The 18,636-nt window shown below is 44.3% G+C and overlaps 1 long non-coding RNA gene and 1 other non-coding gene across 2 annotated transcripts; one reads left to right on the top strand and one right to left on the bottom strand.

The window, feature by feature from the left end:
- Positions 1 to 3: 3 nt before the first annotated feature.
- On the top strand, positions 4 to 15,393 carry LOC132018005 (uncharacterized). Its single transcript, XR_009404438.1, has 4 exons — positions 4 to 82; positions 315 to 419; positions 14,762 to 14,840; positions 15,178 to 15,393. It is a non-coding gene; the product is annotated as an uncharacterized LOC132018005 (long non-coding RNA).
- Positions 12,826 to 12,927, bottom strand: LOC132018873 (U6 spliceosomal RNA). Its single transcript, XR_009404647.1, has one exon. It is a non-coding gene; the product is annotated as a U6 spliceosomal RNA (small nuclear RNA).
- Positions 15,394 to 18,636: the final 3,243 nt, after the last annotated feature.

Raw genomic sequence — 18,636 nt, 5'->3', positions numbered from 1 at the left:
ACGGTGACTTGGAAAGGAAGCCGCGCGGTTTTTACAGCGGTCCCTGGCGGTAGGAGGACTCAAGGCAGCCTCTATTGCCCAGGTAGAGTGATTGGGAAGGGGACTTAAGCGGGATTAGGTTTAGCTAGCACAGCTGCCTGACACCTGATAGGCCCTTAATTCATTCGTCATTAAACAAATATTCGCTTAGAGCCTACTAGTGCTAGGCATTGTTTTAGGCCCTTAAGGTATATTAGTAACAACTTTAACAAAAATTCTTGCTCTCCAGAAATCTATATTGTAGTAGTAATTGTTATGTTTATTAATTTTGCAAGGTTACAGTTGGAGTTGAAGTGAACAGACATGGATTCAACTTCATGTGTCTGCGCGTGTGTATGTTTGTGTTTCCGGGCCGAGGGAAGAAGGCAGAGTGTCGAGAGGTAATACCAGCATTCATTCAAGAAAGCATTCAGTAGGGGCGCCTGGGTGGCTCAGTGGGTTAAGCCTCTGCCTTCTGCTCAGGTCATGATCTGGGGGTCCTAGGATCGAGACCGAATCGGGCTCTCTGCTCAGCAGGGAGCCAGCATTCAGTAGGGGCACCTGGGTGGCTCAGTGGGTTAAAGCCTCTGCTTTCGGCCCAGGTCATGATCCCAGGGTCTTGGAATCGAGCCCCACATCGGGCTCTCTGCTCTGCGGAGAGCCTGCTTCCTCCTCTCTCCCTGCCTGCCTCTCTTGCCTATTTGTGACCTCGTCTGTCAAATAAATAAATAAAATCTTAAAGGAAAAAAAAATTAAAAAAGAAAAAAAAAAAGAAGCATTCAGTAAGGCACCTGGATGGCTCAGTGGGTCAAGTGTCTGCCTTCCGCTCAGGTGATGATCTGGGGATCCTGGGATTGAGTCCCGTGTAGGGCTTTGTGCTTGGCGGGAGTGTGCTTTTCCCTCTCCCTCCCCCTGCTCGCTCTCTCTCTCTCTCTCTCTCACTCACTTGATCACTCTCTCTCTCTTAAGTAAATAAATATATATATACTTAAAAAAAATATATATATATATATCGATTGCAAACTATGTGCCAGGCACTGTTCTAGACACTTGCCGATGCCCTTTGTTCTTGGCATTGGAAATGACCATTTTGTTCTAAGGGACAGAAGCAGATCCTTTGGAACAGGAGTCTAGGGGGGACTGAAGCCAAACAGCATCTGCTCCATTATTAATTGCATAATGTTTGGTCTTTTAATTTGCCTGGGGATTAGAGAGAATCCAGGTTGTCAGAGCAAGATGAAGCTGTTGACCAACAGCTTCAGGGATTTCTCTCTCTCTCAGCTTCCCAAAGCCCTAGGGTTTTGTGTGCTTTGCATTAGGGTAAGAGAGATCCACCTCCTGCTTCTGTCTTTATCTCTATGGTAACAGACCTGACCATGATGCCAACACAGGCCCTTGTGGGTACAGCCGGAGTCCTCATGGGGCATCTCATGATAACCTCTGCTCTGGGTTTAGGAAATTAAGCAGGTTAAGAAGAGACATTGCCAAGATTGAAGCTCAAGAGGGACAGCAGAGCTGAAATCAGTGTGTTCACCTACAAGGTTTCAGTCATCCCCGTGGGCTCTTTTGGTCATTCTTTATGAGTTATGTTGTTTAGGGACTTTTGAAACATGGTTTCCTTGGGAAATGTTTAGTCTTTTTTGGACTTGAGTTTCTATAGCAATAGTGAATTGTCAGCTTTGTATTCTGACAGAGCACATAGCATCGATCCCGTGATCCTCTGTTTCTTCCCTTGCCCACGTAAATTAAAAGAGTTGTTTTGAAAGTGCGTTTCGCCTGTTTTGGCTTTTCCAATGTTTTTGGAACAGGAACCCAAAGCCAGATGGGGATTTCTGTGAGATTGATGATCTTGAGACAAGACTGTGAAATTCTTCCCCAAACTGAGATGGGAGTGTTTTGCTCGAGAAATTTAGCTGGGGCCTCTGATGTCAACTTTCTTTCTTTTTCAGATTTTTTTCCTAGAAACTTTTTGTATTATAGTAGGAACTCCGTGGTTCTTTTTGTTTTTATTTATTTATTTATTTGACAGACAGAGATCACAAGTAGGCAGAGAGGCAGGCAGAGAGAGAGAGAGAGGAGGAAGCAGGCTCTCCACAGCAGAGAGCCTGATGCGGGGCTGGATCCAAGGACCCTGAGATCATGACCTGAGCTGAAGGCAGGGGCTTTAACCCACTGAGCCACCCAGGTGCCCCAGGAACTCCGTGTTTTTAAAGATTTTATTTATTTATTTTAAAGAGAGAGCATAAGCAAGGTGAGGGGAGAAGCAGAGGGAGAGTGGGAGGGAGGGGGAAAGAATCTTTAGCTGACTCCATGCTGACCGCAGAGCCTGACTGGGGGCTTATTCTCATGACCCTGAGATCATGACCCTAGCCAAAACCAAGTGTTGGACACTTAACCAACAGCCACCTACGTGCTCCAGAAACTCTGTGTTTTTAGACTAACATGGACCTAGTATGGAGCCATGGATTTTTTTTTCCCAAACAGCTTTATTGAAATATAATTCACGGGGCGCCTGGGTGGCTCAGTGGTTTGGGCTGCTGCCTTCGGCTCGGGTCATGATCTCAGGGTCCTGGGATCGAGCCCCACATCAGGCTCCCTACTCCACAGGAAGCCTGCTTCCCTCTCTCTCTCTCTCTCTGCCTGCCTCTCTGCCTACTTGTGATCTCTGTCTGTCAAATAAATAAATAAAATCTTTAAAAAATATATATATAATTCACATACCCTCCAAGTCACCCATTTAATGTGTACAATTCAGTGACTTTCAGTAGGTTCATAGAGTCCTTATCTGTTACCATAATCACTTTCATCACCCCAAAAGAGACCTCATACCCTTTAGCAGTAGACCAATCCCCCAGCCCTCTCAGCCCTAGGCAATTCTAATCTACTTTTTGTCTCTGTTGATTTGCCTATTCCGAACATGTCATATAAATGGAATAACACAATATATGGCCCTTTGTACCTGGTTTACGTAGCATAATGTTTCCAAGTTTCGTCCAAGTTAAAGCATGTATTGTGGATTTTTAGAAATGCATTTGTTTGAGTTGTTCTCTGTTTAAAGAAGAGTTTTCCCTCCATCTTATTATTTTGTCCCTGCCATTAAAAAATGATTATTTTCTTTTCTTTAAATGTGGTATTCTCTGCTAAGTCAGTTCCTTTTTTCCCCAGGGAAGCCAAGTGGTTCTTTTAGGATTGTGATGTATCTGTTCTGATTTGCCACTGTCCTCGGATGAGGAAGTGAAGCTTAAGGCCTGCAGTTTCTCAGGATAGATACCCATGGAGAGAACTCACCAGACTGGGAAGTTACTGACCTGGGAACTTCTCTCAGTAGTACGTGTCATCTTTCTTAGTATTTGTAAAACTTTCATTTTTGGGGGCGGGGGAGTGCCTGGGTGGCTCAGTTATTAAGCGTCTGCCTTCGATTCACGCCATGATCTTGAGCCCCAAGTCAGGCTCTCTGCTCAGAGGGGAGTCTGCTCTATCCCTCCCCCTGCTTTTATGCGCGCGCTCTCTCTCTCAAATAAATAAATAAATAAATAAATATCTTAAAAGAATTTCATTTTGGGGTTTAAAATGCAAACTGAATCTGTTTCCTGGAAGCTAGCTGTTCAGCTGGGTTTGGGTGCTGCTCTCCCTGGGTCTGAGATTGCCCCTGTGTTGTTTGACTTAACTTATCTTGGCAGGTTTAAGATGCCCATTCTTTGAGCCTTCTCTTTTCACCTTATTCATGAGAAGCGACACCCTTAATCTGGGAATGGAAATGGTCCTTCCTGATTTCCTTATTGGCTTTGAGAGCAGGAACCTGAGGTCAGTGATGCATTCTGTCCTGGACTGATGGTCAGAGGAGACACAAGGGAATTTTTACCCTTACTGAGCATAGGGAACTCAGCTTTGGGAACTTCCTCATCATAAAAGCTGTCTTTCAGTGTGGAGGTTAAAAGTTCAATCTATAAGAGGTATTCCTAGTTTTATTTACTTATTATGGCTTTGCCTTATTTGGATTGTGAAAGCAATGCTTGTCAAACTTTAGTATGCATAGGGATTTTCTGGGATCTTGTTTAAAATGCGGACACTGATTCAGTAGGTCTGGGTAAGCTCGAAATTCTATATATCTAGGAGGCTCCTAGGTGATGCTGTTGCTGTTCCTAGCCTACTAGACCACACCTTGAGTGACTGTGACAGAAAACTCGTGGGAAGAATCGGGACACAAACTTTTGCTTGGCGCGGGGTCTTAGGGCTTGGGTGTTCCTGGGCTCTCCCCTTTCTCCCTGAGCGAGTGGGTGGAGCTAGGAGCTCCTCTTGCGCATGCGTACTTCCTCTCACCCGCTCCAGCTCGGGTCCAGGCGAGGGTGGCGTCTGCATCTTCCTGTTGCTAAGAGATAAGGAGGTCTAGAGGAGCGGTGGCGAACAGGGGAGAGGAGCTGACGCCAGCGGAACCGAGCGAGGACATGGCGTCGCGACTGATGGGGCTCCACGGATGAGAGCCTCCTGAGATCCGGAATTCAGCGAATTGTGGACCCTCAGTGTTGCAATACTCGCGTTTATCCTTACGCATTTTTAAAATAATTACATTTTATTTATTTTTTATTTTTTTTAATATTTTTATTTATTTATTTGACAGACAGAGATCACAAGTAGGCAGAAAGGCAGGCAGAGAGAGAGGAGGAAGGAAGAGCTCCCCGCTGAGCAGAGAGCCCAATGTGGGGCTCGATCCCAGGACCCTGAGATCATGACCTGAGCCGAAGGCAGAGGCTTTAACCCACTGAGCCACCCAGGTGCCCCAATAATTACATTTTAAATGGTTATAAGTACCTATCTGTCCTCGAGTTGCCTCTTGGCCAGGAAAATCTAAAATATTTTCTATCTGGCCCTTTGGGAAAAAAAGCCTAACCCCTTAGGGATGCCTTTGGGAAAAAAAGCCTAACCCCTCAGGGATGCCGTGTTAGAGGTGGTTTTTCTTTATAATATATACTTTTTCTAAATCACGTAATAAAACACAGATGTAGAAAAGTCGACTGAACCAAATGTATAGCTTAATTATTAGAAGGCAAACATCTTTTTATCCCCAACCAGATCGCAAAAATAGAACTTTGCAACAACTCTAGGAGCCCTCATTGGACTCCCCCTACCCAACCACCTTCCTCTTTCCAAAGGTAACTGCTCCCCTGTCTTGCACGGTAATCACAATTTGGGTTACCTTTATAGTTTTATCACCCTTATCAGATCCTTAGATATATTTTAAAAGCTTACTTGAAATGCATTTTCAGTCTTTTTATCTGTGGATTCCCTCCTAATCTTCTCCTTTTTCTTATAGTGTGTAGGATTTTTCGCAGTCTGTTTTTGCTGGCTGCATATTCAATGTTCAACTCACTTAACATGTTCTTCTGCCCCCTCTTATTTCAATCGAATTAGCTTGTGGATCCAGAATGGTAATCAGACACGGATTTGGATCCCTTTGGCGAGACCCTACATGGTATACTCTTTCACCAGAGGTCCGGTTATCTATCTGTGATCTTCACAGCAACATGTACAGGATGCCTGTATCTGTTTATTCACTGAACACGGTGACATTCACACTCTGTCATCTCTTTTTCATTTATTAGTTGGAATCTTTCTAAAAAGAGATGCTTCCTCTAATCTTATTTTTTTCACCAGTGGTACAGTTAATGTAGAAGGACTCCTTCTCGCCCTGAGATCATGACCTGAGCTGAAATCAAGAGCCAGATGCTTAAGCAACTGAGCCACCCAGACACCCCTCCATTAGAAGCATTTAAGCACAGGAGTAACATGATCTGATTTATGCTTTTGAAAGATCTTTCCACTGCGAGCAGATGGACTGTGAGGGCAGGAGGGGGAAGCAGGGATGCCTATTAGGAGGTTGATGATCAGGAGAGAGGTGCTGGACAAGACTGAAGCAGCAGAGACAAGAAGAGCTTGGATTCCAGCTATATGTGGAGACAGCTATGCATGCTAATGGATGGATACAGGGAAGAAGGGAAGAGACTCACTTCCAAACTTATGATGCGAGGAACCAGGTGCATAGTGGTGCCATCCAATGGCATGGGGAAACTTGCAGATGGAGCAGGTCTGTGGGAGGGAAAATAAGAGTTTGCTTTGGATGTATTCAGGTTTTTTTGTTTGTTTGCGTTTTTTTTAGATTTTATTTATTTAATTGACAGCGAGAGTGTGTGCACAAGCAGGGGAAGCGGCAGGCAGAGGCAGAGGGAGAAGTAGGCTCCCCACTGAGCAGGGAGCCAGATGTGGGGCTCAATCCCAGGATCCTGGGATCATGATCCGCAGCTGCATCCTGAGAAACCAGAAGGGGAGAGACCTGCAGGGAAGTCTGAGAAGACCCTGGGGGTCAGGAGGAAAACTAGAAAGAGAATGGTCACACCAAAGCCTCAAGAGGAGGAGATGATGTTGGAGAAGGAGGGAGTGGCCAGTTGTGTCAAGTGCCACTGATGGCTGGGCAAGATGAGAGGGGTGACCTGAACAGTGGGCTGAGCGAGATGGGAGAAGTTTCAGTGGGCTGGTGGGAAGCAAAGGCCAAGGCAGTGAGAAGGCCGGCCCAGGAAATCTAGGCAGCTCTGGAGGGAATTGACCGGGAAGAGAAGCAGGAAAAACAGATAGTAGAGGCTGGAAGGGGCTGTGGGCCCAAGAGACCATGTGTCTTTGTAAGAACAGCCACATTAAGGGTTGCTTGTATGCGGGTAGGTATGATCCAGACCAGAGAAGAAACTGATGAAGCCAGAGAATGTGGGGACTACTGCAGCGGCAAAGTTTTCAAGTATATGAAGAGATTGAAAACTTCAGTACAAAGGGGAGAGCTAGGTCACAGTCAGGAGCTGTGATACTCCTTCTGTTGTTGTAAGGGAAGGAGGTCTGGAAACCCTTGCTAGTAGGTTGGTGGAGGCAGGGCTGGGAAACCTTCCTTAGTGAACAGGTAGTGAGGTGAAGAGATGAAATTGCTGCTTTGAAAAGCTCCTTTAAAAAAAGAGTGCATTTGATTCTTTTTTTTTTTTTTTTTAAGATTTTATTTACTGAGAGAGACAGCACACACGAGCAGGGGTTGAAGGCAGAGAAGGGAAGGGTCAGATGTGGGGCTCTAGGTGCAGGACTCCATCCCAGGACCCCAAGATCATGACCTGAGCCCAAGACAGACACTTAACCGACTGAGCCACCCAGGTACCCTGCCTTGAAAAGCTCCTTGAAGGAGATTTAGGCAAGTGTAGTAGATCAGCTGACAGCGTTGGCTGCTCATTTAAGATCTGAGGTAAAAATAACTTTTTCTGTGACTCTGTGGGGTAACAGATGGTGACTAAATTTATTGTGGTGATCATGTGTATGAATATCTCAGTGTATACAAATATTGGAATCATTATGTTGTGTACCTGAAACTAACACAATGTCCTATGTCAATTATACTCTAATGAAAACAGAAAGACTTGGGGGTGCCTGGGTGTCTCAACTAGCTGCTTCCGGCTCTTGGTTTTGGATCAGGTCATGATTTCAGGGTCCTGGGATTGAGCACGGCGTTGGGCTCCACACTCAGCAGGGAAGTCTGCTCGAGGATTCTCTCCCTCTTCCCCTGCCGCCACTCAGACACACTCATGAGCGCCTGCTCTCTCTCACAAATAAATAAATCTTAAAAAAAAGAGAGAAAGATTTGAGGCCCTGGATTTAAACTGAAACTGGCCAACAAGTGGGATTTTCTCCATCTATGCTTAGCTGTTCAAGTGTAAGCACAGAGCAGACGGATCATAATTAGGGGCATAATTAGGGGTGGGGTTCTACCATCTGAGTGTGATGGAGGGAGGAGGGCAGGCACAAGTAAGGGTGTTTGCAGGGAACTGGCTCAAAGCCTATATTTTGTTCAGTATTCGAGTTCTAAACCCCATGCATACAGGCTCTCATCTCAACCAATAGCTTTAGTTGGTGTCGTCTTCCCAATTTTGAAACACAAACCTTAAACAAGAGCATGGTATATATGATATGTGACTCCTCCCTCTCTTCTTCCTTTGGAAGCTTTGGGGTTTTTGTTGTTGTTGTTGTTGTTTAAAGATCCTATTTATTTGAGAGAGAGAGAGAGAGCGAGAGAGAGAAAGAGAGCACACACACATGCAGGGGGAGAGGCAGAGGGAGAGGGAGAAGCAGGCTCCTTGCTGAGCAGGGACCACCCCCCCCAAGTGAGACTCGATTCTAGAACCCTGGGATCCTGACCTTAGTAGAAGGCAGATGACTAACCAACTGAGCCCCCAGGCATCCCTGGAAGCTTTGTTTCTTAAGGTGGAGAAAAGAGGCAAGAGACTCTTCGTTTGTAACATTTAAAAGTTATGTTAAAGAGATAGTATATTATCTTTGTAGAACAAATACAAAATACAATTTCAGATAAAAACGAAGAGAGCTTATTATTATTGGACTGCACCACAGGGAAATTCTTCAGGCTGAAGGGGTTTACTCCCTGATGGGAATTTGAGTCTTTAGGTGAAGGAAGAACACTGGGATTGATAACTATGGATAAATATAAAAGCCTATCTTTTTTCTTCAGTTTATTTAAAAAGCATTTAACCATTTAAAGCAAAATAATTTTGTAATTGTAGCTTTCCATTTATTGCTCCAGTAATATGTCATACAATATATATGTTATGTAATGTAGTATATATTTTATGTTATATAATATATATGTCATATATGTGGTTATAACATAAAGAATGGGCTTGCTAGTGGCACAATACAGTTGCAAAGTTCTTACATTTTACAAGGAGCAGAATAATATTCACCCTAGGTGGACTCTGAAAAGTTAAGGGTATATACTGAAATCCTTAGAGCCACAATTCTTTAAGTGTGATACAGAGACTTTGGGGGTTCCTGGAAACCCATTCAGGAGCACTGTGAGAGCCTTATTTTGCCAACATGTATGTTTATAAGCTGCATTCTACTTCCTGTATGCCAACCAAAACAGCCTGTCACAACCGATTGAATGCAGAAGTCATTATGAGTCTCCACCTGTCTTCTATTAAGCCAGACCTTAAAGAGATTTCCAAAAACCTAAAACAGTGCCTCTCTGTGAAGTCTTTTAAAAAATATTTTTAAAATATATATTTTTCATAAAAACATCTTGTTCATGTTAACATGAACATATTCAAATATTTTTAAAAATTTTCAGTTTCATATCATATATCTGTATATCTCTATCTCTCCCCCATAAAAGGTCTTTGGGGGATCTTCTGTACTTGTTAGGAGTATAAAGGGTCCTGAAACCAAAATACTTGTGAATGGCTGTAATAGAGCAAGCACTGGAAAATAAAGCCGTGTGCAGCGTTATTTACAATAGCCAAAAGGTAAAAACAATCCAAATTTGGGGGGGGGGGACTAGATAAACAAAATATGGTGTATCCATACAATGGAAATACTGCTCTGTCTTAGAAACAAATGAATACACGATTCCATGTGGATGATCCTGGAAAACATTATGCTAATTGAAAGCAGCTGAACACAAAGGGCCACATACTGAATGATTCTGTTTATATGGAATGTTCACCGTAGGCAAATCCAGAGAGACCATGCAGACTGGTGGTGGCCAGGTGCTGAGGAAGAGGAGAATAGGGAGTGACTGCCTCTGGGTATGGAGTTTTATTTTGGGAAGATGGAGATGTTTTAGAACTGGATAGAAGTCCTGGTTGTACAACATTGTGAAGGCACTGAATTGAACATTCATTCATTCATTCGTTTATTTATTTATTTTTAAGATTTTATTTATTTATTTGTCAGAGAGCACAAGCAGGCAGAGTGGCAGGCAGAGGCAGAGAAAGAAGCAGGCTCCCCAACTAGCAAGGAGCCCAATGCAGGACTTGAAGCCTGGACCCTGGGATCATGACTGGAGCGGAAGGCAGCTGCTTAACTGACTGAGCTACCCAGGCATCCCTGAATTGAACATTTAAGTGGATTAACTTTATGTGATGTAAATTTCACTTCAATTACCAAGAAAAGTTACAAAATACAGTTAAAAAGTCAATGGAGGGGGCACCTGGGTGGCTCAGTTTGTTAAGTGTCTGCTTTTGGTTCAGGTCATGATCCCAGGGTCCTGGGATTGAGTTCTGCATTGGGCTGCCTGCTCATCGGGAAGTGTGCTTCTCCCTCTCCCCTCTCCTCCTGCTCTCTCTCTCTCAAATAAATAAATAAAATTAAAAGAAAAGAAGGTATAAAAAAAAAAGCCAATGGAGAAGTGAAAATGGAATTATAAAAGATAGTTCAATCCAAAGAAACAGGAAAGGAGGGATAAAGGAACAAAAAACATTCAGGACAAAGAGAAAACAAATAGAATCGTGAACCTAAATCCAGCCACATCAAGAATGACATCATCTTAAGATATAGTAATTCCTCTTCTAGGCATTTAACCAAAAGAAATGAAAACACATATTTTCAAAAACACTTGTACATGGATGTTTATAACAACTTCATTTGTAATAACCAAAAACTTGGAACAGTCAGTGTCCACCAACAGGAGAAATGTGGTGTATACATATGTTGAAAACGACTTAGTTGTGTGAAAGAACACACTACTGCTGTACATGGATGGACATGCCCATACACGATATGGACAAATCTCAGAGTCATGCTGAGGAGGGGACCTGGGTGGCTCAGTCGTTAAGCATCTGCCTTCTGCTCAAGTCCTGATCCTGGTGGGGGTCCTGGAATGGAGCCCCCCATTGGGCTCCCTCCTCCTTGCTTGGTGGGAAGCCTGCTTCTCCCTCCCATACTCCCCCACTCATGTTCCCTCTCTTGCTGTCTCTCTGTCAAATAAATAAAAAGTCTTAAAAAAAAACATGCTGAGTAAAGGAAGTTTTATCCAGAAGAATATATACTGATGATTCCAATTTTATAAAGTTCTAGAACAGGGAAAACACATCTGGGTTTTTTTCCTTAAGTAGGTTCCAGAGTGGAGCCCAACACAGGGTCTGAACTCGGGACCCTGACATCAAGACCTGCGCTGAAATCAAGAGTCAGATGCTTAAGGGGGTCTGTGTGGCTCAGTTCTAAAGCGTCTGCCTTCAGTTCAGGTCATAATCTCATGGTCTTGGGATCAAGCCCCCTAGGGAGCTCCCTGCTTAGCTAGGAGCCTGCTTGTCCCTCTCCTTCCACCTCTCCCTTCTGCGTGCTCACACCTTCTCCCTCTCTCCTCTCAAATAAATAAATAAAATCTTAAAAAAAAAAAAAGTGAGACGCTACCCAGGCGCCTCCAATGCATCTGTTTTTAAAATCGGTTTTTAGGGGCGCCTGGGTGGCTCAGTGGATTAAGCCGCTGCCTTCGGCTCAGGTCATGATCTCAGGATCCTGGGATCGAGTCCCGCATCGGGCTCTCTGCTCAGCAGGGAGCCTGCTTCCCTCTCTCTCTCTGGCTGCCTCTCTGTCTACTTGTGATTTCTCTCTGTCAAATAAATAAATCTTTAAAAAAAAAAATAAAATCGGTTTTTAATTATTTTATTTATTTATTTATTTATTTAAATAAAGATTTTATTTATTCATTTGACAGACAGAGACCACAAGTAGGCAGAGAGGCAGGCAGAGAGAGAGAGGGGAAAGCAGGCTCCCTGCGGAACAAAGAAGCCCGATTCGGGGCTCAATCCCAGGACCCTGAGACCATGACCCGAGGCGAAGGCAGAGGCTTTAACCCACAGAGCCACCCAGGCGCCCCTAAAATCTTTTTTTAAAAAAGTGGGAGCACTCGAAGGAACTTTCTAGGAGACGGAAATGTTCTTTCGTCATAGGTGTTGGGTTACCCTGTTATATGTCTTTGTCAAAATTCATTTCAAAACTTTTCATAAGCGATTTTCCCACTTTTTAATGCAGTGAAAAAACACAGCAAAATGTACCATTGTAACCATTTTTACATGTACAGTTCAGTGGTGTTAAGGACATTCGTGTTGTGCAACCACCCATCTTCAGAGTTCTTCATCTTACAAAACTAAAACTTTTCCCATTTGAACAGTAACTCCCCATTCCCTCCAGCCCCTGGCAACTGCTATTCCGCTTGCTTCCTGTATGAATTTGACTACTCCAAGTGTCCCATACCAGTAGACTCACACAGAATTTGTCTTTGTGTTTAGCTTATTTAATTTAGCATAACGTCCTCGAGGTTCATCCAGGTTGCAGCACGTGTCAGAATTTCCTTCCTTTTAAGGATAATGTATGTATAATGTATGAATAATGTATGTCCACTGTATGTATAGCCCACATTTTCTTTATCCACTGGATGCTGGGATTGATTTCACGTTTTAGCCATTGTGACCAACGCTGCTATCAACATGGGTGTACAGATATCTTTTTCACTCTGCTTCAATTCTTTTGGGTACATACCCGGAAGTGGAATTGTTGGATCATACAGTATTTCTATTGCTAATTAGTTTTCCACAGTGGTCGCTCTACATTCCTTTTTTAAAAAGATTTCATTCATTCATCTGACGCAGAGAGAGAGAGGGAGAGAGAGAGAGACACACACACACACACACACACACACATACACACACACAGTGAGAGAGGGAATATAAGCAGGGGGTGTTAAAGGGGGAGAAGCAGGCTCCCCGCTGAGCAGGGAGCCCCATGTGGGACTCGATCCCAGGACCCCAGGATCATGACCTGAGCTGAAGGCAGATGCTCAACCCACTGAGCCACCCAGGCACCCCAGTTGCTGTACCTTTCTATCAACACTACACCAGGGGCCCCATCCCCTTAACACTTCTTATTTTGTATTTTTCTCATAGTAGCCATCCTAATGGATGTAGGGTATTATCACAGTATGTAATTTTTTTTTAGTACATGGAACACTTCACAAATTTGCATGAGGTCCTTGTACAAGGGCTATGCTAATCTTTATCGTGTTAGTTTTAATACATATGCTACTGAAAGGAGCACACAGTATATGATTAAAAAAACCAAAACACTAAACATGCAATAAGGGTTGAACCCTTAATTTTTTTTTTTTAAAGATTTTATTTATTTATTTGACAGAGAAATCACAAGTAGTCGGAGAGGCAGGCAGAGAGAGAGAGAGGGAAGCAGGCTCCCTGCTGAGCAGAGAGCCCGATGCAGGACTCGATCCCAGGACCCTGAGATCATGACCTGAGCCGAAGGCAGCGGCTCAACCCACTGAGCCACCCAGGCGCCCCCCCTTAATTTTTTTATTATTTAATTTTTCTTAGAGCTAGAGAGAGAGAGCCAGGGTTGAGGGGAGGGGCAGAGAGAGGGGGAGAGAGAAAATTTTTTTTTTTTTTTTAAGATTTTATTTATTTATTTGACAGACAGAGATCACATATAGGCAGAGAGGCAGGCAGAGAGAAAGGAGGAAGCAGGCTCCCCAATGAGCAGAGAGCCCGATGCGGGGCTCGATCCCTGGACTCTGGGATCATGACCTGAGCCGAAAGCAGAGGCTTTAACCCACTGAGCCACCCAGGCACCCCAGGAGAGAAAAAATCTTAAGCAGGTTCCATGCTTGGTGTGGAATCCGACATAGGGTGGGGCTCGATCTCAGGACCCTGAGATCATGACTTGAGCCGAAATCAGGAGTCTGGTGCTTAACTGACGGAGACACCCAGGCACCCCATGAACTATTTTTGATAGCAAGAGTGAAGGGTAGAAAAGGCTTTAGAAAAAACCCTGAACAGGTTGAGTCTAGTTGATAAGTCTGTCAAAGTGTTTAGGAGTTGGGTGGAGTGTCCTGATATTTGTAACTTACTTTGAATAGCATCAGAAGTAGAATGGATTCATTGATGGATGGGACAGATGAGTGGTATGGGGATAGGGCAAATACAGAGAAATGTTAACAGTTGTAGAATCTAGGTGGGGAGGAGATGAGTGCTTACTGTATCATTCTTCCAACTTCTCTTTGTATTTGAAGTGTTCATGATCTTTTTCTTGGGGGAAATTTTGTCTGTGGAAAGGTTTGCTGTGAAGGAGTGAGAGTCCTTAGGACCCCCTCTAACCATGCAGAGACCTCAGGGGGAAAATGTCGGGGCCCAACTGGCCTGGAGCTAGAACCCTGGAGGCTCGTAGGTGCTGGGGTGGGACAGGAAAGAGTAAAAGGATCAAGGGGACCAGGTATGGAGAGTGAGAAAAGAAAGAGGGCAATTAGAGTCTACCTTTGAAGGTCAAGGTAGATTACATGTATTACTTACTGGTGTCCCTGTTGTCTTAGGCACTTAATGCTCAAGAGAGTCGAAATAGCAGTGAGAGCTAGTGAAATTCATCTGTCCACTTGGGCAGGATTTCCAAATGGCAAGATAGTACCAGGGCTCAGGGTTAGGTTCTCAAGATTGCGAATCCAGAAATGAAAACATCTGAGTGTTCCCCACCCCACTTGTGCCCAGAACCTGCTATCCCCTTCACAGGAAATTACTAACAAACCAGAATGGTGAGATCTGAAACTGCCAAGTCGATCAGATGCTTGGGGCAAGTGGCCATTGCATTTTCTCTCCTGTGGGCTTGAGAAACAAATATCTTCAGAAGTCTGCTTAATGAGCAGAGCAGCATAGCAAGGGGAATGAGTCGGGTGATGGGTTAGTGGCTGACACTGTCTTAAACTGTTTGGATACAGGCCTGGAATATTTGCCTTGGCCAGACTTAGCACACTCTCCCCTGGACAGGGCTGGAGACATTCTCACATTCTTGACCCGTGATCTTCTTCGTTCTAGACACTACATTTCTTCCATTAACAGATTTTTTTTTTCTTTCACGTGACACAACGGATTAGGTTGTAACATCTGAAGTCAGTTATCCTCTGGGTATTTTCAATGACGTCTTAACCACACCTTGGCATGCTGGTGTCAGAGGTACGTAAAGTAACCGATGGCTGGGGGGTAGAAGGTGCTAAGAGAGGAGAAAGGGTGATTGTAGAGACAGATAGCCACTCGAGTACCCAAACTATTTAAGTCAAACCCTTTTCAGAGTTGATGGTCTCTGTGGCTTCTGTTTGAATTTTAATCCTGTGAGTTTTCAATGCCTCCCACTTATCCTTCCCAGCTGGTACACGGAACCATTTTTGATGCTTTGGAAAGCAGCATTTTTCTGTAACATTCTATTCCTACAGTGCATCTTTGGTTTGAGCTAAATCAAGTATCCACTTATCACTAACGCTGAGTCTGATGGGATTTTCTCTCACCATCCCAGCTGCAGCTCCTAAAAGAGCAGACTTTACCTGACTGGCAGATGGAAAATGGCGCATCGTCACGATCTTGGCTAACTGAGGTGTTGTAGGCGTCCGTCAAGACTGGTGTCAAAACACTTCATTGTGTGTAATTAAAAAAAACACACACTGAACCAATATTGAGTCTAGTCGCTGACATGCATGCTGAACTGTTTAGGGGGTAAAGTCTTCTGATATTTGTAACGGATTGTGAAATGCGTCGGAAATAGGCTGGATTTAGAGATCTTCATTTTAGACAGTGGGGAAACAGACACAGAGCTTTTAGGCCACGTGTTAATGGAGCAATATCCCTTACTGATTTGTATGTGAAGAGTAGTATTTGTTAACTTTTTTCTAATTTCAGAAGAAGTGCATGTGTATTGTAAGAAGCCTTCATTGAAGTGTGGTTGTGAATGATGAGGTTGTGTTGGGTGGGAAACCACCTTTCCGTTGTGGGCCTGAGATACTCTGGTGCTACAAGGGGCTAGAAGTCGGGGGAAGGCGTTACATAACAAACATTCAGCTGCAGAAATTTGGAAGATATTTTTTTTTAAGATTTTATTTATTTATTTGACAGAGATCACAAGTAGGCAGAGGGGTATGCAGAGAGAGAGGGGGAAGCAGGCTCCCTGCTGAGCAGAGAGCCCAATGCGGGGCTCAATCCCAGGACCCTGAGATCATGACCTGAGCTGAAGGCAGAGGCTTAACCCACTGAGCCACCCAGGTGCCCCAGAAATTTGGAAGATTTAATTGGCTGGCATTCTGTCTCTCACTGTGTCTCTCTCTGTCAAATAAATAAAATCTTAAAAAAAAAAAAAGATTTAATTGGCTTTAGTAATTGATTCATAAGTCAGACAGCAACTCATCTAGCAAGTAGAGGAGAGCTCCGAAGGGCCCCAGAAAAGGAAATATTTTTAAAGGTAGAGAGGGAGCAGAAAATAAAAGGAAATTATCAGCCAAGGATCCATTGTTTTAGGCAAGGTCGCACTCCTAAGGGGAACTCAAGGGGTCTATCAGTAAATTTCTTAGGGCTTCCCAGGAAATTCCTGTGTTATACTGGTGAGAGGTCACATTTCTGGGGGGTTGAGCCTGCAGTTAGGTTGGGTAAGAAGTCTGGGTTTACTGACTTGGAGCCTTAACCTAAATGACTCCACTTGGGGCCTGTGGTTTTCATTATAACAATATACAGAGAGCACGTTATTGAGCCCTGGCCTGTTGTTCAGCGGTGGGTTTGACTAACCCATAATTCTCCTTGGAGGAAGCGCCTGAGCAGTTTTCTTAGGGCTGCACAAATAACAAGCTATTTTCTTACCTGCCTTGACCATGGCCAGGGGTCCTGTGTAGTGTTTTTTTCTTTTCTTGAGGGAATCTAGAAGAAAGAAATTCTGGAGGTGCTGGTCTGGCTCAGTTGATAGAACACGTGACCCCCCCCCCCTTTTTTTTAGATTTTATTTATTTATTTGTCAGACAAAGAGAGATTGAGAGAGAGAACATGAGCACAAGCACGGGGAGCAGCAGGCAGAGGGGGAAGCAGGCTCCCTGCTAAGCAAGGAACCCGATGCGGGACTCCATCCCAGGACCCCGGGATGGTAACCTGAGCTGAAGGCAGAGGCTTAACCAGTTGAGCCGCGCAGGCGTCCTGAACACGTGACTCTTGATCTCGGGTTGTGAGTTCGAGCCCCACATTGGGGGCAGAGTTTGCTTTAAAAAAAAAAAAAAAAGATAAAGAAATTCTGTATGTAATGCTGTGAAAATACCTCCAACAGTGAAGAGAATAGCGTGAATGTATGCTAGCGCTGTGCACAAAGGGATGAACAGGAAACAGACTGGTATTTGATCGGCTGGCTCTGGAAGGCATTCACAAGCAGAAACTGTGGCTTCTGTTGGGATGGGGTGGAGGAAGGGCCTGCTTGGATGCCTGCCTTGTATACCTTTTTATAGTTTTTGATTTTGCAATCTTTGTACATGGATTCCTATTCAAAATTAAAGTATGGAACACGTAAAAATGGGATATTTTAGGGTTTTGGTATTCCCTGACTAATCACAATTCCAGTCATAAAGACCAGCACTATGCTGTGATGGACAGACTCTGCCTTTTTTTCTTGAGGGAGGGGCAGAGGGAGAGAGAGAGAGAGAATCTTAAGCAGGCCACCCACCCACGTACTTCTCCCATCACAAAGATATCTGGGCAGACCCCAGCCTTTGTGGGATTTGGAGGATGCAGTCATTATGGGATGTTTGTCATTCTTGGGGTCAAATCCGCTCACTTGCCCGAGGATCTGACTTCCCTGCGCCTCCCTCCTTGTCACTTGAGCTTTTAGGGGTGGAGAGCTAGTCACTCTGACTTTCGTCTAGAGACTTCGGATGAGAAGCCCTTCCACAAAATGCACTGAATAAATTAGAACACAGACTTCCATTATTCCTTCTTGAAATGGAGCCTCTGTCTGTCTGCGAGGACGTCAGGAGAATGGAAATCCAAACACAGGATTAGAAATCCTAACATTAATGCAATTTTCATTTGATATCGGCTTACTCCATTGTTTCTGAGACGCTATTAAAAATGCATGCAGGATGTGTGTGAGATAAAACATATCAAAATTCAAATTGATTCCAATTTCCATCAATACTCACTGCTCTGGCCCTCTGGCTTCTAGAAGCTTTAGCCATCTGGGGCCCAGCCCAGAGCACGGGGGTGAGGAAAAAGATCCCCTAAGCGCAGAGGAGAGCTGCCATAAAGCACGAGAAGCTCAGTTCAAAGGAGGGTCTTTCCCACCGTCACTCAGAGCCTGTACAATCAGTAAATTGTTCCATATTAATAATAATAGCTTTCCCTTATTGGGCACTTGCTATGTGCCGGGTTACATGCTTTATATAGAATAATTAGTTAATCCTCACTACCCAATGAGGTAAATTGCTATTATCGTTCCCATTTTATGGATGAAGAAACTGAGAGAGGTTAAGTAACTTGCGTGAGGACATAGAGCCAGTGAGTGATAGAACAGGAATTTCAACCCAAGCAGCTTGGCTCCCAGGCCTAGCTTACCTCTCTCCCAGCTTCCCGGCTGAGTGTGTGTTTGCGTGTGTTCGTGCATGCACGCACGCACGTGTTTAAAACACCTGGGTGGCTCAGTCGTTAAGCGTCTGCCTTCGGCTAGGGTCATGATCCCGAGGTCCTGGGATTGAGCCTCGCATCGGGCGGGAAGCCTGCTTCTCCCTCTCTCACTCCCCCTGCCTGTGTTCCCTCTCTCGCTGTGTCTCTCTCTGTCGAATAATAAAATAAAATCTTAAAAAAAGTTAAAACATGTAATTCTAAAAAGCTTGGCTTGTTGGTTTTCCAGCTCTCTGCACATAAACAGTGGGGGCCTCTAGAAGCAAGCATATTCATAACACCAAATGGTGATGGAGCAGAAGAACCCACAACCTTGAGCAGGCTGGGTCCTTGC

Source organism: Mustela nigripes, chromosome 5, assembly GCF_022355385.1.
Source record: "Mustela nigripes isolate SB6536 chromosome 5, MUSNIG.SB6536, whole genome shotgun sequence".
Taxonomy (NCBI): Eukaryota; Metazoa; Chordata; class Mammalia; order Carnivora; family Mustelidae; genus Mustela; species Mustela nigripes.
Note: the sequence above shows the minus strand (reverse complement) of the source record. Positions and strands in the feature narration are given on the sequence as shown.